General features: G+C 31.6%; 1 long non-coding RNA gene across 2 annotated transcripts; it reads right to left on the bottom strand.

Annotated features, from left to right (window-relative positions):
* Positions 1-214: 214 nt before the first annotated feature.
* Positions 215-18,954, bottom strand: LOC132717210 (uncharacterized). Of its 2 annotated transcripts, XR_009623927.1 has the most exons (4): positions 18,940-18,954; positions 2,686-2,753; positions 1,316-1,413; positions 215-870 (listed from the first exon to the last, which is right to left on the bottom strand). It is a non-coding gene; the product is annotated as an uncharacterized LOC132717210 (long non-coding RNA). The 2 variants fall into 2 exon arrangements; XR_009623926.1 differs by lacking the exon at positions 18,940-18,954 and having other exon boundaries at positions 2,686-2,837.
* Between the last annotated feature and the right edge of the window lie 378 nt (positions 18,955-19,332).

Raw genomic sequence — 19,332 nt, 5'->3', positions numbered from 1 at the left:
TACCGTTATAAAGATATCTAAATTTTAGAATATATCATACATTTATACAACGTCAGTTAATATTAAATATACATTTTTGTATGTATCTGATTTGTATTCGACTTTTGTTGTTGTTGTTGTTGTTGTTGCTGGTGGTGTTTTTTTAAATGATACATTTTGTTCAAAATATTTTATTGATCATTGACAGCTAACAAAACTAATTTCATAATATCAATTCAATTCAATTCAATCTTTATTTAGCAATCGGCATAAATATGCCTTTGGCCATTTACAAGTTAATAATTATAGAATATGGCCAAGACAAGATAACATATCAATGTACAATAATAATTCAAATGCATATGATTAATCAAACACATAACATATAAACATTACAATACAATGAAAATAAATTTACAATTAAGGACTGTTTGTCTGTAAAAATTCATATTAACATAAAAGAAAAATTCAAAATTGTCTGTATATTTTCACGTGTTCCAATTTTTAATAAGATATTGGTCATTTAGGTAAACTTTTGTTAAATTTTCATCCAATGAAGTTTTTGTCCACTCATGAATTCACTTAAAAGATATTAGCACAAATATCCATTGCACCAGTTGTTTAAAGTATGTTTGTAAGATCTTGTCTAAAAGCAAGATCTACCATTCCTCGGCCTGCCAAAACAGCAAACCTGGGAAGTAGGGTTGAACGCTGTTCTCCCACAACATGCCCAATTCAATCCTTTATAATTTAACATGCCATTGCAACAAATCGTGTTAATATGATTGTACGGAAATGCCCCACAACATGACGTATTTATTCCTCTAGTCCACTGCACGCCATTACAACAAATTATGAATAAAGGGTTGTAAGTTCTTCCGCCGCATACAGCTACATAAAAAACAAAAATTATGAAATGTACAGTCTTTTACATAAACCATCAATATAAGTAATTTCTTCAAATTTATGTAGAAAAATTAAATAAACTGTTAAAAGAATGAAACTCAGTCATCAAAATCCACCTTGTTTAATTAGGATCTGTTTTATTTAAAAAGTTGCAAATATTAATTACAAATGATTGGTTAAATTATATTAAATCTTTTATGTCTAGGACCTCATTTAGCATCGAGGCATATGGAAAAGGATACAAATGCTACCAATTTACTTTTTGTTAACATGCACACTATGTGCCAAATACAAATATCTCATTACTCAACAAGACAGCGTCTGAAATTCCACCCAGAATCCTTATCAACCCAAAATCCAGTTACAGTTACAAATATGTAAGCTATCGACATAACAACTGGCTTAACCCGTACATAAAGTAATGTATTACCTCCATCTGTAGTCCCAGAACAACAGAAAAGAAAGGCCAAAAATGCAAATAGCACTACTTTCATCTTGTATTCTTCTCGTCTTTGTTTTTGTTTTTATCTACAATAAATCGTGGTAATAAATAGAATATATGACGCCAGAAACATTTCGTATCTGAATAAACATGGAATTGATAAATAAAAATAATCCTACCAAAACTTATAGAAAATTGTTTGCTGATGGATGTCTATGATACTAGTAGTTAACTTTTACTATAAATACTTAAATAGTTATTATTTTTGGAGTGGATATGAGTTTTTATACAAAAATATTGGAATTCATTTTTTTATTATTGCAAATAATGATAATTATTATTAAAATTTTAATCATCAATTATAGTTGTAATCGTCGAATCATGGTGATGGATAATGCTTATTCTAGTAATGAGAATTATCAAATTTATAATTACAGTGATGATAATGCTTATTCTAGTAATGAGAATTATCAAATTTATAATTACAGTGATGATAATGCTTATTCTAGTAATGAGATTTATCAAATTTATAATTACAGTGATGATAATGTTTATTCTAGTAATGAGATTTATCAAATTTATAATTACAGTGATGATAATGCTCATTCTAGTAATGAGAATTATCAAATTTATAATAACAGTGAAGATAATTCTTATTCTTGTAATGAGAATTATCAAATTTATAATAACAGTGAAGATAATTCTTATTCTAGTAATGAGAATTATCAAATTCATAATTAAGTGATGATAATTCTTATTCTAGTAATGAGAATTATCAAATTTATAATAACAGTGAAGATAATGCTTATTCTAGAAATGAGAATTATCAAATTTATAATTACAGTGATGATAATTCTTATTCTAGTAATGAGAATTATTACTTTTATGATTAAAGTGATAATAATGCTTATTCTAGTAATGATCATTATCAAATGTATAATTACAGTGGCGATAATTCTTATTTTAGTGATGAGAATTATCAAATTTAATTACAGTGATGATAATTCTTATTCTAGCATTAATCAAATTTTCAAATTGATATTTAAAGTGATGATAGTTGTAATTCTAGTAGTAATCATGACAATCAAAATTATAATTATTGTATTGATAATTCTAATTTTTATTAACATCATTATTATCATAATCATTGTCTTTATGTTATTTATGTTGTTAATTATATCATCAAATTTATAACTGTAGTACATGTACTGCAGAAATAAAAATAATGCTTGTTTTGTTAATATTTCAACATCAAAATTAAAATGTTCGTCATATTTATGCATATTTTAATAATTCAAATCATATTAACGAAAGTAATGCAGTTTTTAATATATCAGCTAAGTTTAAAACATACATACCTAAACTCTCCTTGTAAGATATTGTTATTCAGGAGCTCAATACTTTGCTTAAATACTATCTGTATATCCTGAATTATACAAAAACTGTTACTCATAATTTTATGGAAGAAAAGCAACCGATGATGATGAACAAATTCATTATAAGTTTTTTATTGTTTATTTTGTGTCGCCAGCCAGTCTGAAGTTAATCGACATTTTGCTTTTTCAATAAGAAAATCCGGGTTGCGAATCAGAATCAGATATTTTAATGACAGGATAAATGCTTATTAGAGATAGAGATGTGAAGCATAACAATTTGAACGATTCCATGAAATGTTGGGGTTTTTTTTGTCGTTTTAAATATGATGTTTTCAATTTAAGATAAATGCATTACTCACTTACTAAATCAATTAAAGATAGATTTCAAATAAATATATGTTGCATATTGATATGCAAAAAAGAAAAGTTAAAACTGTTCTTATTGAAGTCTTATTTAATTTGCAAAACCAATTTCCCTTTTTCATCTTTGCTTTTCAAAGAATCTTCATTTACATTTGTCAATAAAAAAGATAATTAATAAAAAACAAGATTAAAGATGTAAAATTGTAAAACCAGTTTTAAGTTAAAGTGTATTTCAGGGATCGCAATTCTAGATTACATAATTCATAATTCTAAATACTTTATTTTCCCTTATTTTGCAATAGTTAAAAGCACAAAAAACATCAACCACTTTAAACCTTAACATATATTTGCTTTGAAGTCACTGTAGTTTACTCAGTGATTATACCGGAGGTGAATAAAACATGTTTGTTTGTTTTTTTGTTTTGTTTCTTGCAAAATGCCCCAATCGCAATCGGACTGTTTTGTTGTTGTTTTTTTGTTGTTGTTTTTTTTTTGTGTGTGTTTTAAACATCCCGTGGCATCGAATGTAAACTCTTTTTTTATTCTATAAAACCGTTAGAATATCAAAAATAATGTAGCACACCAAAGATTGGCTTTAGTTATTGATATGATTTAAAAGCATTTAAAGTTTTACTGCCTAGTTTAGTACTGAAAATGGGATAAAGTTTGTTTCCCCTAAGTGCTCTCACTCGGACTTCCAAACAAAATTTATCCCGTTTTCAGGCTTAAATCAGATTATAATACTTGACGGTTTTCTTTTTAAATTAAATCAAGTACTAAAGCCAATCTTTTGTGCACTACATTATTTTTTGACATTCTACTGATGTCTTAGAAAAAGAAAAATCTATCTTCGAGTCGACAGAAAGAAACTGCCCGATTGGGATCACATTGCAGGTGCGCAATGACCTAGTATCCTACCATCGATGTTAACATACTTTAAGTACTGTTATGTCATAAGTACACTTGTCCTGAAAAACACTGATAATATTACTTGTCAGGATAATGGTCTACTGCTAAGTTAGGATAATTTATAGAGTGAACGCCAGGTCGGGGTGTTTAAGGGCCTTGTATGAGGTCCACTATTTATCGGTGTTTGGTTAAGGCCAAGTTGTAGTGAAATTGAAACGTTCTAGGATGTACATTTTTCGCAAAATTGACATTAATTCTAATTTCATGCCTTTATTACATGATGAAGGATTTTATAGCATTTCTTCGTAATCCTGGTAATTTGTTTCGCTGTAAAATGTCAATTTATTTTAAATCATATCTAGCAAGTGTGTTCGACTATATAATTACTAAATGAAATACATATATGTACACACATTGCAGAAACTTTAAGATCAATTGGCAGTTTTGCATTGATGTACGCATGACAGTAATTCATTATTACCGGTTTACTTTTATTGACAATATAACAAACCTACTTATGTATAATAATAATAATAATAATAATAATAATAATAATAATAATAATAATAATAATAATAATAATAATAATAATAATAATAATAATAATAAAATCTTTATTTAAAGAATATAATTAACAAAGTTTACACAATAAGAAAACATGTATACTTATTTTCAGTACGGCCTTCTGATTTAACAACAACAAAGGACAAAACAAAACAAACAAAAATCAATAGATCAGTAGATCTATACAAAATTTGAAATCCTTTTGTTCAAACAAAGAAAAAACCAAACAAATATATTCTTTTATAAATTCATTCATTCATTCGACTGACGCACATTTTAATCATCGTAATTATAGATAAACTCATAATAATAAATAATGATTATATCAACAATTACAACAACTACAATTATAAAAATCTGGAAACAAAGTGATCACTCGGAAGCATAAATCACAACAAAATTACAAGAAAATTGCAGACTCGGTTTGATTGAGTCTGTACATGAGGGATAATGAATACTTGAAACATCCCTCACGCCCCTAGCACCGGCTTGAGTGGTACTCAATTCTCAACACTTAATAGTGCTGGCATCAATGATCCCGAAGGACCAGAAAAATTTAACAACACTGAAGTGAAGTACGGGGCAACTTTTTACAGCTGCCACACAGCACTTGACACCTGCTGTTGTGAAGTATAAAAATCTGGAAACAAAGTGATCCCTCGGAAGCATAAATCACAAGTTGTCAATTTTAATCATTTTCATCAAGCATCTAATTGTAAAATAAGAAAAAAAATACAGCTATTTTTGAAAGATTGAAAAGTCTAACATTGTTTGATACTAATAGGTAATTTGTTAGAAATTAGTAAGAAAAAAATCATTTAGATAATTAGTATGAGGTATAGTTTTTAGAACCGATTAAGAGAGAAAAATAAAAATTCACTCATATACAACGGTGCCAGATTATTAAAAAAATTATACACCATAATTGTTGTGTGGTATTTCAATATAAAACTAAGAACACAATATTTGAACCGAATAAATGGCACACACACACGCGCGCGCGCGCTCGCGCATACACACCAACACACACACGCACGCACGCACGCACACACACACACACACACACACACACACGCATAACAAACACTCTCATAATGACACACACACGCATGCACGTACACTAAACAACTAACTAACTAATAATCATAATCATACTTTAAATCAATTGATATGCTGTAAAATAAAGCATTTTATATGGCGGAAAAATAAAATTATTGAAGTGTAGATGGATTTCATTAGCATGAGGTCCATTAGAAAGTACCATTAATTAATGAACGGTTGACGACGTTACTCAATTTTTGAAGCCATTCAAACTTCAATACCCTGTATCTTTAAAAGAAAAGTATTTTGAAAGGTATTTTTAAAGGTATGATTTGGAATATCTAAAGACAAAATGTTGACATTTACGAATCGTATCTTAAAATGATTTATAATCATGAGAAAACGTAAGTTTTTGTGACTTAAAAATGCCGCATGTCATCGGAAATTGTTGTTATTTTCAATCATAATTCACACAAGAAAAGCATTGATGCATAGCATCAAAGGGCGTCCAAGCAAGAAGTGCAGCAAGTGAAGATGGACTAGTAGACATCTGATGACCAGATATTCTTATAAACTTTTCAATGGTTAATTGGTTTTTACCAGAATTGTATATCATTTATGAACTGGCAGACAAAAGACATTGTTCATCATGAACTTTGGTAGGCATGCTTGAGATTAGAATATTGAATGTTTTTCCTTGAACTTCTATCAATATTAACGATAATATCCAAAATATACAGGTCTATAATATCCAAAATATACCCTCCCTTTATGGTAAAAGTTTATTTATATTATAAAGAGGGTAATTTTGGATATTATCATTAATATTCGTTATTTGTTAGAATTTCAAGTTAAAGTGGTATTTTCTTTGGAACATAAAAAATAGTTGTCAAAATAGACAAAGTCTGTTAATTGATTTATTGGGAGGTCAATCTACTATTTTAATGAATTACTTCAAAAACCTCGTCTGACCCACCTGAGTGTTTACATTCCTGTCAATAAACCCATAACAACTCATGTTAAAATTACAGACGAAAGTTTCTGTTGTTAAAATGTCACAATATTCGGCAAATGAATTCATACTACCCTTCACAGTTGAACAGCGAATATGTTTTATAGTATACTACTGCCAAAATAAAAGCGACATTTAAAGTTATGAACTAGGTCTATTTAAATATTCACGGTGCAATCAGGGCCGTAAAAAAAGAAAACTGGAGAGACCTACGGTAAGACAATTTCTATGATACAACAATTCGTAAAAATGGCCTACTTAATTTTTTACTATAGATTTATAAAGAGTGCAATTAATTGTTTAAATCTGTTTCTGCAAAATTCTCCTGTCATAGTGCAACACGAATGACCGTTTCGTTAAACTAGAACTACTTCTTTAAATAGATTTTCGGACTTTAACAATGTCAAGGTCATCATTCTATTTATAGGTACAGCAGTAACACACATAATACCGGTAACCCACATGATTAATAAACACAAACCGAAGAGTGCGATTAATTGACGGATAAGATAATATCATTTGAATGTGTTTGCATTGCGAAATTCTCAAGTTTGCTTTTCATTATACATATCCCTACATCTCATTTTTCCTCATATCAATCGGAACGATCGGCTATTATGATAGACGAAAACGCCCGAGAAGTTGCAATTGCCCTTTCACAAAAAAAACTGATTTCATTCCATAAGGGGCGCCAATAAAGCTTGCACAAGGCCAGAAATTTGTTAGCAGGCTCCTTCAGATGTTAACTATGAATACATAACATTGATTTACTCAAACACATTCGGGATATGTTAAAAATAGATAAATACTTACCGTCCGCCATTGATGTATTTTATACCGACATGTATATGTATATGAGACTGTCGACGCGTTAAACGGTTGTCTACCCATTTGATACTATTTGAATCAAATACGCTCGTATGCGCGTCATTTTAGAGGCATAAATGTTTTGTTTGTTTGTTTGATTTGGGTTTAACGTCACACCGACACAGTATAGGTTATTTTGCGACGTTCAAGCTTTACTGGTGAAGGAAAACCTCAGGTGCCCCTCCGGGCAATTTTTTCAGGCACGAACGGGCACCTGAGTAGAACCAACGACGTTCCGTAGCAAGCTGGATAGCTTTATCACATGAAAGAATCCAAAGTCTTTGTCGGGATTCGAAAGCGGTGAGGGGAAAGCGGTTTGAAGTCAACGACCACAGGCATAAATGTAATAAATACAAATGTATTAATTAGATAAAAACGTATTGTCAAAACATTGAAAAGTTTGTTTACTGATCATGTTTATAAATATAAACTTTCGTCATTGTCCATGGTAACCCATTATCATTTTTATTATTAATGATAAATGCAAATCAAAATTGAAATTCATTTTGCTGTCCTATGCATAAATAAAGTGTTTTTTTAATTACTCAAATACTTATATCCCCATATTAAACTTAGATATCTATTAGTTCAAAACTCATAACCTGCCCTTTTGTAACTCCTCGCTTCAAAACTTAAACCTTCCCCTAAATTTTTGATTTACGAAATACCAACAAATAAACAAAAATCGATCATATATTGGATGTTTTAAACTCGCTTTTCGTGTAATTTTAGGTATGTATTTATAGAAAGCAGTTTTTGTCTATTCTAAGTATTAAGATTTAAATATTTCAATCTAAACATCTTGTAGTTTTTTGTACTTAGCCATATCCTGTTTTGTACTTTGTACCCTTAAGATAGTGATCATTCCTTTTAAATTAAAATGTGAAAATTGCTAAAACCGCATACTTTGTGAAAGTTACTGGAATAGGCTTAGGAAACGTTGTAAAAAATTAAACACTTTGAACAATCGCATGAATGCTCTCTTGAACACTATTAAAACACCTTATACATAACTGATATATTAATTACTACCCAAGTAGAACATTTAATACAGTAATGTAATGAGCGATATTAAAGAAAACTTACAGACGCAATAATTAGATTTTAACAAAACATGTTCGACTAAGCATTTTGAGATATGAGAGACCTGTAATCGTATGCGTTAAGTTTTACAAAAGTTTAAGAGAGTCACTTAAATAGATAAAAAGTACACGTAAAAACGAACACCTATAACTATTCTTAAAACACTTCGCTTGTATTTCTAGAATTAAAAGTAACTAGTGTGCATATAAGTGGGAAAAAATCTGAAATTTGAATTATTGGAAGCTAGAAGAATGCCTTTGGTACCAATTTGAAAGAGTTTACAATCTTACATGTATCTTTAGAACAGGTTATCTTATTCGCATCTTCTCGTTACTTTCCGTCAAACTTCGGATAAGAACCATGAACTCAGTAGTAAGAATAAACAGAATGGATACGTATTGCGGTCTTACCTACGCTAAGAAACTTAACATGTAAACAAATAGTAATTTAATTTATATCAATATATCGAGTAAAAGTCCACCTAAATTAAGTACTCTTACAAATATCACAGTAAACAGTGCATTATTTTATGGTTGTAGAAGCCAAAAGTACAGAATGTCACCCTGTTTTTTTTTGTTTGTTTTTTTTTTGGGGGGGGGGGGTTGTTATAATATTACATAAATGAACATTTTAAATTGATTATGATTGACACATGTTTAATCATAACTTTATTGAAATTGACTTTATTTTCCTTTGGCTTTCAAATATATACATTCGTTATGCATTATCAAAAATAACACCTATTCTGTTGAACTAATTTCAATTCTAATTAAGTCAGAGGTTAATATTGATAAAAGACGAGATATTCCGATTCTAGGTTTATGTAAACTTTGCGCACTGATAAATTATAGCCAACATTTTGATTGCAACACAAATGTCTTGCTCTTGCTTGATATTTTGGAGAGAGAGAAAAAACTTGTTAACAACTAACTATTTGTTTATATGTTAATATGTTTAGTTTCTTAGCGTAGACTGGACCGAAATACCGTATCCGTTCTGTGTATTCTTACTATTGTGTTCGAGGTCCTTATTCGAAGACTGACGGAAAGGGCCGAAAAGATTGTTATATGTCTATTAACGGAATAATTTTAATGAACACGAAATTAGTTAACACCTTTATGTGTATTGATAACGTGATGTTTAAGCCAATGAAAACACATCAATATTATTACAATCAGGCAGAGAAAATGTTTGCAAAGAGTAAATCGATAATCTTTATGTAGCAAAAAAACTAAGTATTTTTTCATATCTTTTCGGCAGGATAAACTGTCCGAGGAGGGCCAGGCATTTTCGTATCGTAAAATGGCTGCCATTTACAGTATCAAGTGATTATCTCAAGCACCACCGCGACTTAGCGCGGGAATTATAAATATAGCTAACCTCGGCGCGTTGCATAGGATGGAAAATACCTTTTTCATATTTTATTGTAATAAATATTTACAAACTGTGTCTTTCGGGTTTTTTTTTCAATATATAACCAATAATGATGTTAATATGAATAAATAATCATATCTCAAATCTGTGACTATGACTTACAATGAAATTCTACCTTTAGTGTATTAAAAAGGTTTTTAATTTCCTGTAATTTTATTCTGTGATTATGCTTCAAAGCAGTCAATTGACTGTGCATTTTCTTTTCATATTTTGATTTCCTTGAAATCATTTTTCTCATCTGAAGGCATGCAACTTAATATGATGATACATTAATTACATTCCATGAAAATGTTTAAAGATATAAAATATCTCATGACATGTTTGTTCATTTTACATTACACCTTTAATGCAGCAAATATAAAAAATCTTCACAAAAAGTAGTATGCAATCGTACCTATATTGCATACGAATGTATGTAATATTTATCTTGTAATATATATTTTCAATGCCCACTTGTTGCCGTGCATCATTTATCAGACAAGAAGAACTATTAATCCAATATCAAGTTCTAAATTTATTTATTTTAATTCTAACACAAAATCACAAGTTTAAAGAAAACCATTTTCGCGAACATCAGGCAAGGCATATTTGAGCCGCGTCACGACAAAACCAACATAATGGGTTTGCGACCATCATTGATCCAGACCAGCCTGCGCATCCGCGCAGTCTGATCAGGATCCATGCTGTTCGCTGACAAACCCTATAACAAGTAGAGAAACTGATAGCGAACAGTATGGATCCTGATCAGACTGCGCGAAAAAACATTGTCAAACTAAATCAATAAATCACCATGTTATAAAAAAATAACATTTTGGACTTGAAAAATTAAAAGTCATGTGAACACATGTGCTTAAACAGTTCATTGATGTTCATATTCACATATTCTTGAGAACGGGAAGATTCGACAATGTCAATGCAGAGGAAGTATATATGTGTAAGTCGAACTAAGTCATATCATTTTGTTAGTACACAGAAGAATTCCGAGCATCTCAAGAGGATATGTAACTGACACGGGAATCAGACATTGTTTTGACACAGACCAAATGAGATTACTAACGCTGTGATGGTTGATCAGCACAAAATTACATTTTCCAACAGGTCGCCGCAACCATTTTTTTATTTATTTATTTTTTTTTTTGTTGACTTTTCAGTTCAAACAAAACCGGTCGTCTTTTTAGAAAATGCCTGTATTTGTTAATATTTAAAAAAAAAATTGTAGTATGACATGTATAGATCTTGTTGGTTAGCTTGTTCATATATGAGCCGCGTCACGACAAAACCAACATAATGGGTTTGCGACCAGCATGGATCCAGACCAGCCTGCGCATCCACGAAGTCTGATCAGGATCCATGCTGTTCGCTATCAGTTTCTCTACTTGTTAGAGGGTTTGTAAGCGAACAGCATGGATCCTGATCAGACTGCGCGGATGCGCAGGCTGGTCTGGTTCCATGCTGGTCGCAAACCCATTATGTCGGTTTTGTCATGACGCGGCTCATATAATGAAGTAATAGGCATGTGACAATGCTTGTGACTAGTGACTGTTGAGTCCATTTTAGTCAACCTTTTCAAGTTTTCTTTACCAACCTGCACTTTGAATTTCGCTGTTTATTGCTTGGCGTATTATTTGTTGTCCTCTTTTAAAAAAATGGTTTCTCTGTAATATTACGGACCTTATTTTCTTGCGCCAGAATTAATTATGTTCGCAGAAATGTTTAAACAGTGCAACTTTAACGGCTACGAAAATTGATGAAAGCTATTGAATTTCAGCCATTGTGAATTAGATATTGTTGACAATTGAAGTTATATGCATGTTACGTTTTTTGTTTTCTTACTTTTTATTATATATTTTGCCATACGCTGTTTATACACCACAAAATGTGAATAAAACATTATCTCACGTTATTTAAAATTTGTTTACGCAACGTTGTGTACTGCTTACTTTGTATAAGGCTGAAAGTAGTCAATATTTTCTGTTTACAAGAAACCAATGCGTATCAAGTAGATTTGAAAACAACGCGGATAAATTAAAATCATTAATCCCTTATCCAACCCCATCATTACAAAATGAACACCTAGATTTTTTTTCAAACAATTTACATTTCCACACTAATTATATCAAAATTTTCTGATTCAAGTCATAACCGTAGTTCATAATAAAAAATAAAGAAAATAAACATAATCATTAAAAAATATTAAATCTGTTAATTAAAATTAAATAATATCGATGACAAAATCATGTAAAATTTAAAATTCAGAATTATATATAAATACTGCCTTTTTCTTCCAAGTATGTGTTGTGTTGTAGAGAAACTGACAGCGAACAGCATGGATCCTGATCAGACTGTTCGTATGCGCAGGCTGGTCTGGATCCATGCTGGTCGCAAACGCACTATGTTGGTTTTGTCATGGCGCGGCTCATTTCTATTGTTAAGGAAGCTCAAAAGAATGTTTAGATGAGGCAGATGGACAAATATTACAGTTTGAACATGCTGTGCTTAATATTGTTTCAGATGGAAAATACACAAAGGTATAATGATCTTACTTATGTACAGCCATTGTAGAGAATTTGTTGTATTTCCAATAAGATTATCCCCCTTAATTCACTGATGCAAACGATAGCGTTTCATTATTTCGCTGATATTTTTAGGTAAAAACAAAAAAGTATAAATATTAAAGTGCGTATGTCTGGGCGTGTGTGTGCGTGCGCGGATAAACAAATACTCTATTTGTCGTTAATTTGTTTTATTTTATTTAAAAACGATACACATGTATTCGATTTTTGTTGTTGTTGTTGCTGGTGGTGGTTTTTTTTAATGCACATTTTGCTAAATTTTTTTAAAATCATTGACAGCTGAAAAACAATTTAATTTTCAAATAAAAAAAAAAATCAAATTGTCTGTTATTTTACGTTTTCCCAATTTTAAATAGATTTTGGTCTTTAGGAAAAACTTTTTTTTAAAATTTTACCAATGAATTTTTTTGCCCATCTGATTTATTTAAAAAATATTGAAAAATACCCCTTGAACCGTTTTTTAAAAAGTTGTTGTGATTTGTCATTTGCATATCTACATACCTCAGCCTGCCAAAAAGGACCTGGGTTGTGGGTTTTAAAACGCTGTTTTTCCCACAACATTCCCATTCAATTCTTAAAGTATAATCGAAAAAAATCATGTTAGGGTTTGTAAGATTTTTCCCCGCCCCAACCTCCCCCTAAAAAAAAAAAAGTTAAGTGTACAGTCTTTTCACATATCTAAATATAAATTATTTATTTTTTTATGTGGAAAAAATAAATATAATTTTTAAAGAATAAAACTAGTCAAAAAATCCACCTTGTTTATTTGGGCCTTTTTTTTTAAAAGTTGCAATTTAATGTGAAGGGGTCCAAAACCTCAATTAGATCGAGACTATGGAAAAGGTTTAATCTTGTTGTTTTTTTGGGGGACTTTAAAATTAAAAATGTGTCGAGTGAAATCGTCACTTACTGAGAGTGCTTAACTGGGCGTTTGGTATTATTACCCCATCCGGTGCCATTAATTGGCTTTTTTTCTAGGTTTACTTTTTGTAAAAGTCGGATGGGAAAGCGTAAAAATATATATTCTTGTTATTTTTTCGGGGGTTCATTTGTGAAAAAAGGAGGTGTTTTTTTTGTGTGACTTGATTAAACGAGAAGAAGATCACATCGGCAATCTGTAAAACTGGGGGGTAGCCCCTTTACAACTCGATAAATCGTGTTTCGATTCTTTCTTTATTCATCCCTTGTGCTATTATTCATTCCCCCAACAAGAAGCGTCAAAATTAAACCCAAAACCCCTTCCAACCCTCCATTACGTTAAATTTAGCTTCAAAAATTAAAATTGGTTTAAACCATCAAAAAATAATGTTTACCCCCGTTGAGTCCATAAAAACAAAAAAAGGCAAAATGCAAAAAACACTATTTTCTCTTGTTTTTTGTCTTTTTTTTAAATTAAAAAAATCGGGAAATAATGAATATTGGCCAAAATTTTCTTTATCTTAAAAAACTGACATTGTAAAAAAATAACCCCGAAAAAATTTTTAAAAAATTGTTTGTGATGGTGTCTTGATACTGTATTTTAATTTTATTTTTAAATACTTAATGTTATTTTTTTTGGAGTGGTAGGGTTTTTTATAAAAAAATTTTGGAATTCTTTTTTTTATTGAAAATTTTAATTAATTTTGATTGCTTTAAATACAGACCCAAACGCGGGGGAAAGTAAAAAGGTCATAAAAAAACCCAAGTTTTGGGTTTGTCCGGGCCCAAAACGCCTCCGTTAAAAATGTATAAGTGTGCCCATTCTACGAGGGGTTATAGGGGCTTTAGGGGGTTTTTGGAGGTTTTAAAAGTGATCAATCCCGGGAAAAAGGGCAGGGGAATTTTTTCCCCCAAAGGGAAAGGAATCCAGAATGTCAACCTTTTCTGGACCCTTCTTTCTCAATGTTGAAGGGGTTCCGTTGTTCTTTGCAAAAAAGATAAATTTTTCCTCAACCCAAAGTACTCAACCCCCCACCCAGAATGGAGGAGTGCGGGTTTGGGTTGTGAAGACAAATCGCTTTTTCCAGTCTAAAAAGGGGAAAAGGCAGGAAAAGAAAAACCACAGTATTTTGGCTTGATCTATAATGCTATGGTTCCCCCCAACCCCAGCTGATTCACAGCCCCCCGACATACCATGCCCCTCATGTGCAAAAAAATACCCAAAGTATTGGAGGGCATAAAAATCCGGTTCTTTTTTGGTGCCAGCTGCGGGGAGAGGTTGGAGGGAATTGAAACCCGGATGTACGTTCCGTGGTCTTTCATCAGGGGGAATATCCCCTTAAAACCTGCTTTAAGAGACTATGGAAAAAGACGATTCGGTTTTACTTCCCACCGTCAGGGTTTCAGGGTGACCCCTTCCCCCAAAACCCAAAAAGTAAGGGGGAATGGTTTTAAACAGCCCTGAAGATCCCGCTTGGGTAAAATTTTAAATTCAAGCCACAAAGTCCATTATCTTCTTATCAGATGGCAAAACCCCAGTGGTTTTATTCTTCGAGTACGAAAAGGGAAAGCACTCAAACCTAAGATCAAAACAAGTCAAAAGGGAAAATGGGTTTGATGCGCCTGAAGGGTGGTGCTGTCAAGAAGCTAGAAAAAAAAAATGGAGGCGGTTATGAAAAAGACAAAAGCAATTCCGGAGTTCGAGCCTGGTTACCCATCTTACTTCCTTAATTGGCCCATGTGCTGTATGAGTTCCAAGTAAAAATTAACCTTAGAAATTTTCAAACCAAAACCCCCGCAAAATGGTTAGGTACACAGTTTCTTGGTGTAGGACTGTACGGAAAGAGCAAACGCCAACCCCATTTTCTTCATGGTGGGATTAAAAAAGCGGAAAAGTTGGTGCTCATCCTAAATTCCCCAGTGAGCAAAACGGAAACAGGGTTGTTACCCCACAGGAGGAAAAGGGACAGCATCAGAGACCCTTTACCCGGGGAAAGCTCCTGAAACTCAAGGAAATTGTGGGGTGATGCTGTGGGGAAGGGAAATTGGGGCTAAAAGAACCCGTGAACCCCGGAGCCCGGAAGGGGAACTGCCTGATTCAGTCAGTTCGGGGGGGCAGAGGGGTGCAATACAGGTAGGCGTAAAATGGGGAAGGGACATGGGCTACATGAAAACCCAAAAGGAAGGACTTGGGGGAAAAAAAATTAAATATAACCCTTGGTTATCCCTTTTTTCGGCCCGTTCATGATCTTTCCCCGCCCGCAAAACTCTACGGGGGTGGTTCAACGGTCCAGATGGAATGTGGTCTCCCCGGACTTGGGGTTCTTTCTTCCTGTTTTACTGCCGAAAGGGAAAATAAATAGCGTATGAAACTCCTCAGGGGGGTGATGGGTTTAAGGTGAACGGAAAAAAAAAGAAATTAACCTCGCTTTGTCCATCATTTGTGAAACCGGGGGAAAAAAGCCAAGGCAGTCGCCCCACCCAAACCCTAAAATTTAGGGGGAACGTTGGCATGGAGGTGGATCTTTGCAAAAAGCTTTTTTCCCGTTTGTCCGCCAACTTAAAAAGTATTGTAATGTATTGAAAAAGGAAAAAACTCGTCATGATTGAGTTAAAGTACCCTTGGGAGATAAATTGAGAGGCCTCGAGGGGCAGGTTTAACCAAAGTGAAGGGGTGGATACTGGCTGTTTCCCATTTAAAATGTGGCGGGGGTTTTGTTCGCATCTGTGGCGACTGATGACGCGATAGGAATCTAGAAGATAGGTAAGACTCCAAAATGGCCCAAGTCCCCGGGTGCGTTGTGGCTGTGATTTAGAGAAAAGGGGAAAGGGGGAAACAAACATCTCCCACCTAAAAAGGGGGGGGCCCCTGCGGGGTATACTGGATAAAGGTCAAAAATCAAAAGCGGCGAGACCCCTGATTTCTTTTGACCCGGTGATCAGCAAACAGAACGCCCAAAAAGGGGTTACAGAAAATCACTTTGGTGCGTTCCCGATTTTTATCTTATCATTAAAATTTAAAATTTAAATTTTAGTTGTAACGTGAAAATGGTGAGGATATCTTTTTCTAGTAAGGGTTATCAAAATTTTTAAAATTTCAGTATGTTGTTATTTTGCATTAATAAATTATAATTTTTTTAAAAGTGATGTTGTAATTTTTTAATAATATAAAAACAAAATTTTTAAATTTTGGTTTTCATTCTTTTTTTATAAAAGAACGCAAAGTAATAATAAGTTTTTTTATAATTTAAATTAAAAATTTATTTTTTTAATTTGATTATTTTTTAAAACCCAAAACATAGAACGTTTGTTTTTTATATCAATAAATTTAAAAAAATACACCCTAAACTCCCTTTTAAGTTTTTTGTAGGAGCTCAATCTTTTTCTTTTACTTCTGTATTCCTGAATTATAAAAAAACTGTTACTCATTTTTTACGGATGATAAAAAAAATTTTTTATACTTTTTTATTGTTTCGTCGCCGCCGTCTCGGGTTAAAACGCTTTTTTTCTTCAAAAGAAAATCGGGTTTAATCGAATGGAATTTTTTGTGAAAGGAAAAAAAATTTTAAAAAATCGAAAAAGAGGTATTGATTTTTTTTGAGGGGGGGGGTTCCCCAGTATTTTCAGATTGCCCAGTGTTTTTTATGTTCGATATTTTTTCAGATTTTCGAGTGTTTTGATGTACTTTTTTTTTTTATCGTAAAATAAAAAAACCCCTCCCTTTGTTCCAATATGAAAACCCCAGAAAAGTACCAAGAACGGGTTGAAAATTTAAAATTTTGTCGTTTCCCTTCTTAGTCACAAAAAGAACCCAAAAAAATTACCATCTTTTTTCCTTTTATAAAAATGTTTTTTTACTTATTGAAAATTTTTGCCCCTTTATTCGAGGAATTTTTTAGCTTTGTGTAATTGGGAAAATTTTTTTCGTTGCAATTTCAATTTATTTTGTTAGTTTGTGCGCTTATGATTACTAAAGTCTATAGACAACTTGCAGTAACTTTAAAATTTAAAATTTACATGAAACGTTTTGCATTAGTTTTTAAAAAATAAAACTTTTTAAAAATATAAAAAATGTATTTTATTTTCGTACGGGCCCTTTTGGGCTTAACAAAAAAGGACAAAAAAAAAACAAAAAACAAGACGTAGTCTATACAAATTTTAAAACCTTTTTTTTAAAAAAAAAAACCCAAAAATAATTTTTTATAAATTCTTATTCTTTGCTGCGCAATTTTATATCGTAAATTTAAAAAAATCTAAATTTAAAAATGATTTTCAACTTCCAAAACCAAAAGTAAGTTGTTTTTTCATCTTTTTTACAATTAAATTTTAAAATTAAAAAAAAAAAAAAACTTTTTGAAAAAATTTTAAAATAAAAAGTTTTTTGTCTGATAGGTTTTTTCGAAAAAACAAAAACTGAAGTAAAAAAAAGATCCTTAAAAAAAAAAATATGAGGGGTTGGTTTTTAAAAAAGACTTAGGGGGCGATTGAGCTAATTATGTAATTCATTGTGAGAGAAAGTAAAGATTTCACTCATATACAACGGTGCCAGATGGTTTAAAGTTTTATACACCATAATTGCTGTGTGGAATTTCAATATAAAAAGGTAGCACGATCTATAAAAATTTTCTCTGAAATATTTAATTGATTCTTTTAAATTCAGAGTAGGTAAACACAAAATTTGAAGGCATCCATCCAGTGAAATTCTAAATAATAGCATATAATGTACATGTCCCATGCAGTAAATGACTGTGTCACTTGATATAGCACCTATATGTAGCCATTGCTGTATCTTTCTCACCCTTGTAATGTGTCATAATTGTAGTAATTACCTTTATAATTATAATATCATTGAATGAAATAAAAATGAATTCAGTGACGATGCGACCATGCCTATGAAGTCAGGCCTGCACACGCACACACAAACACACGCGCGCGCACAACAAACACTGTCAAAAAGACACACGCACGCACGCACGCACGTACACTAAACAACTAACTAACTAATAATCATAGATTGATATGCTATAAATTAAATCATTTTATATGGCGGAAAGTTAAAAATTATTGAAGTGTAGATGGATTTCGTAAGCATGGGGTCTATTAGAAAGTACCATGAATTAATAAACGGTTGATGACGTTACTCTATTATTGTTGAAGACATTCAAACTTAAATACCCCGTATCTTTAAAAGAAAAGTATTTTGAAAGGTATTTTTTTAAAGGTGTGGTTTGGAATATCTTATGACAAAATGATGACATTTACGAATTGTATCTTAAAATGATTTATATTTATGAAAAACGTAGGTTTATGTGACTTAAACATGCCGCATCTCATCGGAAAGTGTAGTTATTTTCAATCAAAATTCACGTAAAGCTTGCACAAGGCCAGAAATTTGTTAATGTTAACTATGAATCCATAACATTGATTTACTCAAACACATTCGGGATATGTTAAAAATAGATAAATACTTACCGTCCGCCATTAATGTATTTTATACCGACATGTATATGTATATGAGACTGTCGACGCGTTAAACGGTTGTCTACCCATTTGATACTATATGAATCAAATATGCATATGTCGTAATATAATGAATACAAATGCTTAAATTAAATAAAAACGTATTGTCAAAACATTAATTAAAAGTTTGTCTGCTGATCATGTTTATAAATATAAACTGTCATCTATTTGCCATGATCAGCTTTTATCATTTTAATTATTAATGATAAATGCAAAACAAAATTAAAATTCATTTTGCTGTCCTGTGCATTGAATCAAGTCTTTTAAAATTACTTAAATACTTTTATCCCCATATTAAACTTAGATATTTATTAGTTCAAAATTCATAATCTGTCCTGTTGTAAC

The sequence above is a fragment of the Ruditapes philippinarum genome, unplaced genomic scaffold, assembly GCF_026571515.1.
Source record: "Ruditapes philippinarum isolate M1 unplaced genomic scaffold, ASM2657151v2 ctg136_1_1_1_1, whole genome shotgun sequence".
In the NCBI taxonomy this organism is placed as follows: Eukaryota; Metazoa; Mollusca; class Bivalvia; order Venerida; family Veneridae; genus Ruditapes; species Ruditapes philippinarum.
This window is presented reverse-complemented; position numbering and strand designations above follow the sequence as displayed.